The sequence below is a fragment of the Stegostoma tigrinum genome, unplaced genomic scaffold (assembly GCF_030684315.1).
Source record: "Stegostoma tigrinum isolate sSteTig4 unplaced genomic scaffold, sSteTig4.hap1 scaffold_90, whole genome shotgun sequence".
NCBI lineage: Eukaryota > Metazoa > Chordata > Chondrichthyes > Orectolobiformes > Stegostomatidae > Stegostoma > Stegostoma tigrinum.
Genome location: NW_026728815.1, coordinates 525,832 through 538,467, shown reverse-complemented (window position 1 = coordinate 538,467; position 12,636 = coordinate 525,832). Strand labels below are relative to the sequence as shown.

Sequence of the window (12,636 nt, the reverse complement as noted above, 5' to 3'; positions counted from 1 at the left end):
ATGAAACAAGCACACAGTAACTGAACCGTCTTCACGCAAAAATACAAAAATGTATTTCCTTTCTCATCTTTTAAGCCCGTTTGGTTTTTTGTACCATTTAATATGAAGTCTTACAACTGCACCAGAAACCTCTGGTTAAAAAGATTCTGAAAATGTAGTCCGTAACATGAGAATTGGCAAAAGTTGTTGACACACAGAAGAAAGAAAATGTTGTGTGAGATTCAGCAAATAAAGGAACATTTCTTAGACTGTAGCTGAAAAAAATTGGTTTATTGAAACAGACTTTTTCACCATTCGACCGAGTGACTGGAGTTATACAGGGCACTTAAAGATGAGGGCAACAACATCACAAAATTAATTTTGAATGTTAAATCCTGGAGCAAGTACTGAAAATGGATTGCAATGTGAATGAGAAGAATACATTGGAACCTTGGGATTTTCTAAAGCAGTTACCTTTTACTTCCTTGGACTGCAGCGGCGTCAGTGAAAAACCCATTTGTCACCTTATAAAGCAGGATTTGAACATTGACTGTGGAAGGCCAAGTTAACTCAGTTGTTGGAACATACGCTGTTTAAGTGCAGAGTTGTGAGTACGAGCCCAACACTGGGCACCACCTGTTTATTTAGTATTTTCCCTTTGCAAATTCCCTTCCTCCAGCTATTCTTGATGACCCTTACATCCCATGAATCAGCTTAGCGAATCTCTTTTGCACCGCATTCAACGCCAGCATATCCTTTCTTAAATACGAGTAGCTAAACCAATATGGCTTCACCAACATCCAATACAGTTGTTACAAGATGTCCCGATCCTCAAAACACTAACACCTCGCAGTTAAGGCCAAAATTCCATTTACTTTCTTCATAACTTCAGCATCAGTTTAGGACTTTAGACCCATCCTTGCCCTTTTCCACACAAATCCTGAATCGAATAGTTATAATAACTGCCTGCAAAATGCTATCCCACTGAAACTTCAACCACTTGCTCAACTTTGTAACCTAAAGTCAAGTCCAGGACCTTCCCCTTCCTTGTTGGGACTTCTACTTAATGGCTGAAAAAATGCTCTCCTGGATGTATTTTAAAAATTCTGATAAATCCTTCACATTATGACGACTCCATTAATGTTGAGGAAGTTGAAAGTCTCTGCTACCATAATCCTGCTACTTCTACACTTTCTCAAAATCTGTCTCCTTATTTATTTAAAGGGGTTTTCAAAAATGTCACCTGTCCTTATTGCTGTATAGATTCCCGAAGCAAAATAACAATATCTCCTCCTCCTTTAACACCTCCACTGCCTTGCATGAAGGCCCTGTATCCTGGAATACTGAGCTGCTAACCATGTCCAAGTGACAGCAATGGCTTTATGACCCCACTAATTTGTATCCTCAAATCATCTGCCTTATTCATCTGACTCCAAGCATTAAATACCATTCACCCTTGGCAAACTCGCTTATATCTTAATTGCCCAATGACAATGCCTTCCAGACTCTCTTGTTTCTTCTCTTTTTGGCCATTATTATTTTGAACATTCTCTGGATTTCAGCCCACTGCTAAACTTTTTACATGACCCCCAACAGTACTGGAAACCCACCCCCACCCCCCACAAGGATGCAGTTCCCATTCCAGTTTAGGTGTAACCACTGTGTGTAATTCTACTCTTCCTGCTGAAGGACGGATGTTGTAAAACTGCAAAAGGTTCAGAAAAGAATTGTAATGGTTATTATTGTAATAGTGTACCATTAATACACTAAGTTGCAAGCATTTTGGGATGACTCGGTTCCCAGTTGCTCATATGAAATGTACTGACTGTCATTGAGTGAAAAATAAAAACCACAGGTTCCTCGCACTTGTTGGAGGTGAGGATAGAGGAGATAGGCTCTCCATCTCCCCTTTCAAAATAAATTAGTCTGCTTTTGAAATAAAGATCGAATGCACAGTAGTTTTAATAAAATTTATATCATTTTTTCTCCCAACTAGGTAACCAGACATGTGGTGTTTTCAAACATCATGAGAAACAAGCCCAGATAACATGACTTGGATACAGATAATACGAGCAACAAAAATTCCTACAGATTCTTGGGAACTCATTGGTGGTTAACCACAGTGGCTCAGCGGTTAGCACTGCTGCCTCACAGTGCCAGAGACCTGGATTTGATTCCACCCTTGGGCAACCGAGCATGTGGTTGTTGGCATATTCTCCCTGTGGCTGCGTGGGTTTCCTCTCGGTGCTCTGGTTTCCTCCCATGTGCTGGTTAGTGGATTCGCCAAGCTAAATTGCCCAGAGTGTTCAGTGATGCATACATTTGGTGGGCTACGGGGAGATGTGTCTGGGTGGGATGCTCTGAGGTTTTGTGTGGAATTCTTGGGCCGAAGGGCCTGTTTCCATACTGTAGGAATACTCCGAATTCTATGAAAACCCGTCCTAATGAACTAGGGAATCCCTTTTCACACACTGTGTGGGTGGATTGTCTTTACCCAGTGTGAATGTGTTGATATACAGCAATAAAACGTTATCATTTTCAAAACCTACTCTACAGTTACGTATTTGTTATTGAGATTAATGCGAAAGGATTAATAAATTAAACGCCATTTATTTCAATGCCAGAGGCCTAACAGCTAAGGCAGAGGAACTCAGGGCAAGATTGGAAACATGAAACTGGGTTATCATTGCAATTACAGAGGCAAGGCTCAAAGATGGACAGGGCTGCCAGCTTAATGTTCTAAGATATAGTTCCTATAGAAAGGATAGAAAGTCGAAGGGGGAGGGGGAAGCAAAGCAAGAGAGGAGGGAAAAGTGGCATTTTTGAGCAAGGATAACATTATGGCGTTACTTAGGCAGGATATATCTGAGAATACATCCAGGGAAGTTATTTGGGTGAAACTGAGAAATAAGAAAGGGATGATCACCTTATTGGGATTATACTATAGCCACCCCCAATAGTCAGCAGGAATCTGACAAATAATTTTGAAAGAAGTTATCTGTAAGAATAACAGGGTGGTGATGGAAGGGATTTTAACTTTCCAAACAGACTGGGAATTCCATGGTCTAAAAGGCTTGGATGGAGCGGAGTTTGCTGAGAGTGTACAGGAAAATGTTCTGATTCAGTATGTGATGTACCGACTACAGAAGGTGCAAAACTTGACCTGCTCTTGGCAAATAAAGCAGGACAGGTGACTAGGGTATCAGCAGGGGAGGACTTTGGGGCCAGTGACCATAATTCTATTAGTTTTAAAATAGTGATGGAAAAGAGTAGACCGGATCTGAAAGTTAAAGCTCTATATTGGGGGAAGGCCAATTTTAATGGTATTACACAAGAGCTTTCAAAAGTTGATTGGGGCAGATGTTTGCAGGTAAAAAAGAAAGGTTAGAAAGTGGGAAGCCTTCAAAAAAAAGAGATAACGAGAGTTCAGGGACAGTATACTCCTGTTCGGGTGAAGGACAATGCTGGTAGGTATAGGGAATTCTGGATGACTAGAGAAATCAAGGTTTTGGTCAAGAAAAAGGAGGAAGGACAAGTCAGGTATAGACAGCAGAGATTGAGTGAATGCTTACAAGAGTATAATGACAATAGTATACTTAAGAGGGAAATTAGTAGGGCAAAAAGGGAACATGAGGTAACTTAGGCAAATAGTATTAAGGAAAATCCAGTGGGATTCTACAAATAGATTAAGAACAAAAAGGATAACTATGGGGAGATAGGGCCCCTTAAAAAGCAGCAATGCCTCCTATGTGTGGAATTGCAAGAAATGGGGAATATAATAAAACAAGTATTATGCATCAGTATTTACTACAGAAAAGGATATGGAAGATATAGACTGTGGGGAAATAAATAGCAACATCGTGAAAATTATCCATATTACAGAGGTAGTGATGCTTTAAACGCATAAAAGCGGATAAATTCCTGGGACCTGATCAGGCGTATCCGAGAACTCGGAGGGAAGCTAGGCAAGTGATTGCTGGGCCCCTTGCTGAGATATTTGTGTCATCGATATCCACAGGTGAGGGACCAGAAGTTGGCTAATGTGGTGCCACTATTTAAGAAAGGTGGTAAGGAAAAGCCAGGGAACTATAGGCCAGTGAGCCTGATATTAGTGGTGGGAAAGTCGTTCTAGGAATCCTGAGGGATAGTACTTGAAATATTTGGAAAGGGAGGGACTGATTAGGGATAATCAACATGGCTGTGTGTGTAGGAAATCATGTCTCACTGACTTGATTTTTTTTTGATGGAGGAACAAAGAGGATTGAATAGCGCAAAGAGGTGGATGTATTCTATATGGATGTCACTAAGGCGTTTGACAAGGTTCCTCATGGTAGACTGATGAGCAAGGTCAGATCACATGGAATACAGAGAGAACCAGTCATTTGGAAACAGATCTGACTTGAAGGTAGAAGACGGAGTGCTGGTGGAGGGTTGCTTTGTAGACTGGAGGCCTGTGACCAGTGGTGTGCTGCAAGGATCAGAGCTGGGTCCACTCCATTTTGTCATTTATAAAGATGATTTGGATGTGAATGTACGAGTTATAGCTACTAAGTACCAATCCTTGCAGCATACTGCAGGTCAAACGCCTTTCCAAATGGCCAGCTCTCCCTGGATTCCATGTGATCTAACCTTGTTAATCAGTCGACCATGCGGAATATCGAAAACATCCACCGCTCTGCCATCAATCTTGTTTCTAACTTCTTCAAAAAAACTCAATCAAGTTAGTAAGACATAATTTCCTATGGACAAAGCCATGTCGACTATTCCCCATTCAGTCCACGCTTTCCAAATATATGTAAATCCTATCCCTCAGAATTCCCTCCAACAACTTACCCACAGCTGACGTCAGGCTCACCAAAAGTTTATTGTTCCCTGGTTTTCTGTTACCACCTTTCTTAAACAATGGCACCAGATTAGCCAACCTCCAGTGTAACAGCTCACCTATGACTGTCAATGGTGCAAATATCTGAGCAAGGGGCCCAATTGCAAGCCTAGCTTCCCGCAAAGTTCGAGAATACACCTGAAGAGGTCCTGGGGATTTATCCACCTTTATGGTCTGTAAGGCATCCAGCACCACCTCCTCCACAACATGGAACTTTTCAAGATACACATTCATTTCTCTAAGTTCTTTAGCTTTTGTATCCTTGATCACAGTAAATACTGATGTAAAATACTTTTTTGTATCTCACCCAACTCGTGCATTCCCACACATAGGCGGTCTTACTGTGCTTTTAAGGAGCATAGTAGTGTCAAAATTGGCCTTAGTCTCATTTAAAACTTTGACTCTTAGACCAAAGTCTATCCTTTTCCATAATTATTTTAAAACTAATAGAGATACAATCATAGGCCCCAAAATATTCTCGCCCCTGCTGACCCCTCAGTCACCTGCCCTACCTTATTTCCCAAGAGAAGATCAAGTTTTGAGCAGGGACTAATGACACCAGTACAAACAGCCCAAAGATCAAAGTTCATTCCTTGATTTAAGGGCAAAATCCTTCAAATGTGGTTGTGGTGAACTTGCTGGTGTGTTAACAGTTGGGATGATTGAGTGAATCCCTTTCCACACATAGAACAAGTGAATGGTCTGTCCCCAGAGTGAACTCGCTGGTGTCTCAGCAGGTTGGTTGAGTGAGCGAGCAAATCCCTTCCCATACTCGGAACATGTGAACAGTCTCTCCCCACTGTGAACTCGGTGTTTCAGCAGGTTGCTTGACTGAGTGAATCCCAGCCCACAATCAGAGCAAATGAACGGTTTCTCCCCAGTGTGACTGCGTTGGTGCATTTCCAGCTGGGATGGGTAAATAAATCCCTTCCCACAATCCCCACATTTCCACAGTCTCTCCCAAGTGTGACTGCGCTGGTGTTTGGGCATTTCAGATGAATCTTCAAAGACTCTTCGACACACAGACAATACGCATTTCTCCCTGGTGTGAACAGTGCTTCTTCCTTTAATGTTCAAAATCCTGAGATAATTAGGTTATGACAAACAGATTGAGTGTCAGATCTGGATGTGGTTTTGTTTGATTTCTCTGAATGCAATCAAAATTTCAAACTGAAGAAAAAAAAGAAACGTAGAGAGAGAGAGAGAGAGAGAGAGAGAGAGAGAGAGAGAGAGAGACCAGAAGAACACACACAAAGATTGTGAAACTCAGAAATTAATCTGGTCAATTGTGGATGCAACACTGAGGGGCACTGCTGGATTATCAGTAAAACTGAACTGGTTCATTTAATGTCCTTCAGGGAAAGGAAACAGTCAGCGTTTGCCCAAAACTACAAAAAGAGATAGAGTTTGGACAGACATGAAGGGCAGGCATTTTATACATCTGAAAATGAATCCAATTCCTGTTTTCTCCCCATACCCTCTGATGCTTCTGAAGGACTAAGAATACACAGCAAAATACCCGAAATCTGGAATAAAAACAGAAAAAGATGGAGATACACAGTAGATCTGGCAGCATCTGAAATGTTAATAGATGCAGGAACCATTGCAATCTTGAAGAAGTGTTGAGATGATCATCCACTGCACCATAATATAGGTTACACACCGAGTGCCAGAAAACGGGCCTAGCTTAAATAGGTGCTTGATGGCCAGCACCGATACAATGGGGACAGTGTGTTCAACAATTGTACCCGACTGTCTGACCCCATTTAGTTCCGTGTTTCTCTCCTATTCTCTTTTAGGAAACAGGCAGCAGCAAGTAGTGAAGAATGCAAATGATATTTCGGCCTTCATTGTGACAGGATTCGAGTACAGGAGGAGGGATGTCTTTCTATAAGGGCCTTGGTGAGACCACACCTGCAGTAGTGTGCACCTTTGTTCTCCTTTCCAAAGGAAGGATGGTCTGGCTACTGAATGATCGCAAAGAAGGTTCACCAGACCAATTCCTGGGATCACAGGACTGATGTATGAAAAGAGATTTGATCTTGATTAATCCTTCTTTCTTTTAATCTTTCAGCCACCGACAACATCATGAACTAATTTCACGTCCCATTTGCTGATTTGAGTCTTTTACTGCTAAAGGTATACTTTGGTTCCCATTCCCCTGTCATACGAGTTTAAATCCTCACCAGTGGAACTAGCAAAAGCATCAACAAGAATATCTGTCCCAGCTCTGCCCAGGACAATTGTTCAAGCTTGTGCATGTCCCACCTTCCCCAGAAACAAACAAACAGTCTCAATGCCTCAGGAATCCAAATCTTTTTAAGTTATAGCTCCAGCCATGCACTCATCTCATCTGTCCTCTTATGCTTTTACTAGCATGTGCATTGTAGCAGCTCACACTGTTACGGGATTAGATCACGAAAGGTCCTGTGGGGATATAAAAGAGTCCTGTTGAGAAGGAACATTAGGGAATTTACTTGGGTTTCTGTTAACAGGCAGTTCAAAACACATAAGCATTTTAACAAGAGGCAGTGTTTAAAGGCCCGGTTCAGCCACAATCACAAGTTTGTTACTTAATGAAAAGTAGAAGCAAAAGTCTGATCCTACAGCATTCTGAACTGTTTAGGTAATTGTAACCAGAAATGCAAACAACCAATTAACGTGAAACGGTTAGCTAAATTCCTTGAGCAAATGTTTGTCAGCAATAAAAGCAGCTCACTGCATCATTATGGAAGGCAAAGCAATAAACGGTGTAAACACAACCTCTAAAAGACCAACAACATAGGAAGGGGCAAAGGAAGATTATAAAGAGAGAAGTCAGGGCTGCAGAGAGATAAAACAATTGAAATGTAGATACGGATAATTTGAACAAATTCTTACATCCAAAGATCAACGGAAGAGTGACAAAGATAGATTACAAAATCCAAAGTGAAGATATGGTTAGTGCCTTAGTTATTTGTGAAATCTAAACAAGTTCTGTTTAACAGCTTGGTAAAGTTCTAAAGTGACTGAATTTCACCCTCGGTGGAGTTTGAATAGATGCTCTTTATTAAAACAAGAAAGTAATAATGGAAAGCGCTTAGAGTAGAAAATGAAACTTCACTTTAAAAATCATTTGCAGCATACAAATTGTTGGGGTTGTAAACTGCAGCAGCAAGTCAGAAACACTGTTTGATCTTTTAAGCTGAAGTGACAGAGGGATTTTTCCACAATTTGTCAACTGTATTACAAAATTGTAGTTACTTTATATCAGAGTTGAGTTTAAAAGACTTTATCACAATTCCTAACAATCCACACTACAGTTAGTAGAGAATTTGGAAAAGTTCTTAGTGATAAGCTACTATTTTGGTTTTTGGCAAAAAAATGTGGTGCAGCTGGCAAATGTCTGAGGAGGAATATAACTGCCAAAGCATTGTAAGGTCCCAAAGACAGACGAAGTAGTTTTCGAGCTAACCTCAGGAGATTATAGAAGGGTTTAGGACTGAACATAGTGTTGTCCACGATTGTTTGAACATAGGACATAGAACATTACAGCACAGTACAGGCCCTTCGGCCCTTGATGTTTTGCCGACCTGTCATACCGATCTCAAGCCCGTCTAACCTACACTATTCCATGTACGTCCATATGCTTATCCAATGACACCCTAAATGTACCTAAAGTTGGCAAATCTACTAGCGTTGCAGGCAAAGCGTTCCATTCCCTTACTACTCTCTGAGTAAAGAAACTACCTCTGGCATCTGTCCTATATCTTTCACCCCTCAATTTAAAGCTATGCCCCCTCGTACTCGCCGTCACCATCCTAGGAAAGTGGTTTGCTTACTGGATTGGGTATATTGATTTGGGGTGTGTGGCTAACAATGACAACAATATTGCATGTAAATAACATCTAGCGAATGGAATAAAAATATCACAATCAGCCAGGGAAAGTCTGAATGTCATTGTCCACTCTTCCAATCTGAGCTGTATTTAAGAGGGGAATTAGGCCTCATGTGAAAGCCAGGTTTGGAGTGGACTCTGGCCTCTCCCACACATGTGGTAACAGAGCTCTGAATAAAGGTCACTCGTACAACTGAACACAACACAAACTTCTCCCGACAACAATGTGGCACTGGGTGTAAGCTTGACAATACTATATTTGAGATCTCGTATTTTAGTGTATCTCTTAACTTCCTATCTTCAGCTTTCAGGTCCTCCTCCCTTGGTTTTCCTATGTCACTGGTACAATCGGATGTTCATCCTCCCACTCCAGAATGTCCTGAAGCTGCTCCATGTCATTGCTAATCCTGGCACCAGGGAGGCAACATACCATCCTGGATTCATGTCTCTCTCTATCCCTTACTATTGAATCCCCTGTCTCTACAGTCATATTTATCGTTTCCCTCCCCTTCTATGCAGCGGAGTTACTCCGAGTGCCATGAACCTGACTGATGCTGCTTCCCGAGTGGCCACCCCAACATCCCCCACCTCTCTCCCCCACCCCCAACCCCCCAACCGAACAGTACCCAAAACAGTATATCTATTTGAGGGAGATGACTCTAGCACTTCCTTTCTGAGCCTTTTACTTGTCTGATAGTCACCCATTCTCTTGCTGTCTGTGTAATCTTCACCTGCTGCGTGACCAGTCTGTTGAGAATGCGACCACAACCTTCTCAGTTACCATGGATGCTCCATACTGACTGCACCCACAGCTCAAGCTCTGAAAAGCAGTTAACCAGTAGCTGCAGATGGACACACTTCCTGCACAAATAGCCAATAGGGACACTGGTAATGTCCCAGAGTTTAATGCGGAAAACTGTGAGGTGATTCACATTGGAAGGAGTAACAGGAATACAGAGTACTGGGCTAATGGTAAGATTCTTGATAGTGTGGATGAGCAAAGAGATCTCGGTGTCCATGTACATAGATCCCTGAAAGTGTCCACAAGTTGATAGGGTTGTTAAGAAGGTGTACAATGTGTTCGTTTTTATTGATAGAGGGATTGCGTTTCAGAACCATGAGGTCATATTGCAGCGGTACGAAACTCTGGTGCGGCCGCACTCGGAGTTCTGGTCACCGCATTGCACGAAGGATGTGCAAGCATTGGAAAGGGTGCACAGGAGATTTACCAGAATGTTGCCTGGTATCGAGGGAAGGTCTTATGAGGAAAGGTTGAGGGACTTTAGGCTGTTTTCGTCAGAGAGAAGAAGGTTCAGAGGTGACCTAATAGAGACATACAAGATGATATGAGGATTAGATAGGGTGGGCACTGAGATCCTTTTTCCTCAGATGGAGCTGGCTAGCACGAGGGGATATAGCTTTAGATTGACGGGTCATAGATATCGGACAGATGTCAGAGGTAGGTTCTTTACTCAGGGTAATAAGGGCGTGCAATGCCCTGCCTGCAACAGTAGTAGACTCGCCAAGTTTAAGGGCATTTAAGTGGTCTTTGGATAAACATATGGATGATAATGGAATAGTGTGGGTTAAATGGGCTTCAGTGTGGTTTCACAGGTCGACACAACATCAAGAGCCTATGTTCTATTGTGCAAGAGGAGCACACCACAGATGTGATGTCTTCTGTTATGACTTCTCTCCAGATTAAGCCAGTTTCTGCCTTAAAAAGAATTTAATTAAGCTAGGTCCTCCCCCTTCATTTCAAACATTACTATTATAAACCTAAAGCCCCTAACTTTATTTAAGCTAATATATACTTTAAAAACTGTAAGAAAATTCTTTACGATATCAAATATCAATTGGCTGTTTCCATTAGGACTGAGAGACTTTCTGAACTGCCCAAACTGAGACTGAGCATCACACTCAATCTTTCAGTTTCACTTTCTGTTTCACCCAACTCCAAAGCACTCTCATTTAGCCAAGCAGCACTCACAGTGCAGCCTTTTCATTTTCATTGTCTGCTCACACCCACTCTGATCTCAGCCTCCCATACTGTTTCAATGCAGCTCAATGGAAGCTCAGGGAACAGCATCTTCACGTTAAATGCAATAATTTATAAACCTCAGGAATCAACACAGACTTCAGCAGTTTCAGGATCAATGGAGTTGTCAGGAAATGGAAGATTCCACCTGGAGGGGTGCTGGAATTTGTGCCCATCAGGAATTTTAAAAGGAAGTTTGCAGGTATTCAAGAATGAAAAATGTATAGACTAAAATCATGAAGTGGGCGAATGGGACTAAATATGACAGTTCTTTCAAAGAGACGAGGTGTTGTTTGGACAAATCTACCCCTCTCAGGCCAATATCTCCTTTCTCAGCTGCAGGGTATAGAACTGAACACTTATCCCAGAGGTGATCAAACCAAAAATTTGAATATCCTGCTTTCAAGTTACAAACTTACCAGGAGTATTCTCCCACGCATAGAATGGTTAAACCTCTTTCCTTTCACTGTTAAGTGTCAATGATACTCAGATCCTGATCACTCCGCTTAATGGAGAACTTGCATTGGGATCCTGGTCTGCAAATTATTCTCAATAAATATCCTGTAAAGCAAATCCACAAGAGACAAATAACGGTCAGGCCTGGACAGAAATCCAGAAAACACAAGATTGTCTGGAAAAGGCAAACATTTCTCTTGGTTTCTGTTAGTTATGTATAAATCCTCCTCTTAAAAGCACCCTGCTCCCCCACACAGAAAGATGCAGAGGTAAAATACACCCATTATTAGAGACTGAGGAAGTCAGACATTAATAAATTTGACCAGGGAGCACAAGGGGACTCAGAGCACTTTCAGTGATTTGATCCCAATCATATGAATACTGGGCAAACGGATATGCTTTAATAGATCATAATATTTAAAGCAGGACTTCCTACAGTGAGAGTGCAACAGGTAACATGAAGTTCTAAGCAAGGATTAGCGGATCCGAAACGTTATTTTTTTTCCTTTCACAGATGCTACCAAACCTACTGAGCTTTTCCAGCAACTTTGTTTTTGAACATGCAGTTCTGAACACGTTTTCGACATTTCTCCTCCATTAAATATCTAACGTATAACTTGCAGCAATTTATACTGCCTGAAGCCAGTACTCCGCCAGCGTCAAAGGTCCTTCCCAGGAAATACACGCCGTGTCTCAGTCTGGGAAAGAAGTCCAGAAAAACAAAAACAAAAACAAAAACAAACATTTCTCTTGTCCTAATCTCCCCTCCCAAGCAAGAAAGGCTGCGCTTGCGTTCCACTACAGGTTGCCACCTATAAATATGGCGATCCGGCATGAGTCCCGAAGATCACTGCCCCTAATAAAGATGGTGGCAATTACCTCTGCCTATCGCAGCCTCAGGTCCGTAGCAGTTTTTCCGTTTGCTGCAAAACACGGGACCGGCATGTTAAAATTTGTTTTCTGACATGCATCAACGGCTAATAAAGCCTCTCAGTCAATACCGAAAGTATTTCCCTCCCGTTTTTTTGCAGCTTTCCTTTTTATCCCGTGTACTGTACCTTCGGCAAGCAGCTAACCCTCACTCGCAGAGATATTGCGCCCGCGGACAGAGGCGATCACATGATTTTCACACAGACAAACATCTCACTCGCTCTGATTGGCTGGAGGGTAGGCCGCTTCCATTGGCCCCGCCCCGTGCTCCGATTGAACCAAAGCTGACATCGCTCACAGGGAGATAGCAATAACTGCAGGTGTTGGAGTCACAGATGACACAGTGTGGAGCTGGAGGAACACAGCGAGCCAGGCACCATCAGAGGAGCAGGAAAGTTGATGGTTCAGGACCCTTCTTCAGAAATGGGGGAGGGGACGGGAACTGAAACATAAACAGAGTGGGGGCTGGGGAAG

The 12,636-nt window shown here is 42.2% G+C and overlaps 1 long non-coding RNA gene across 2 annotated transcripts; it reads right to left on the bottom strand.

Moving 5' to 3' along the window:
* Positions 1 to 249: 249 nt before the first annotated feature.
* On the bottom strand, positions 250 to 12,372 carry LOC132209381 (uncharacterized). 2 transcript variants are annotated; one of them, XR_009445469.1, is made up of 4 exons: positions 12,291 to 12,372; positions 12,112 to 12,155; positions 11,196 to 11,337; positions 250 to 7,288 (listed from the first exon to the last, which is right to left on the bottom strand). It is a non-coding gene; the product is annotated as an uncharacterized LOC132209381 (long non-coding RNA). The 2 variants fall into 2 exon arrangements; XR_009445470.1 differs by having other exon boundaries at positions 250 to 11,337.
* Positions 12,373 to 12,636: the final 264 nt, after the last annotated feature.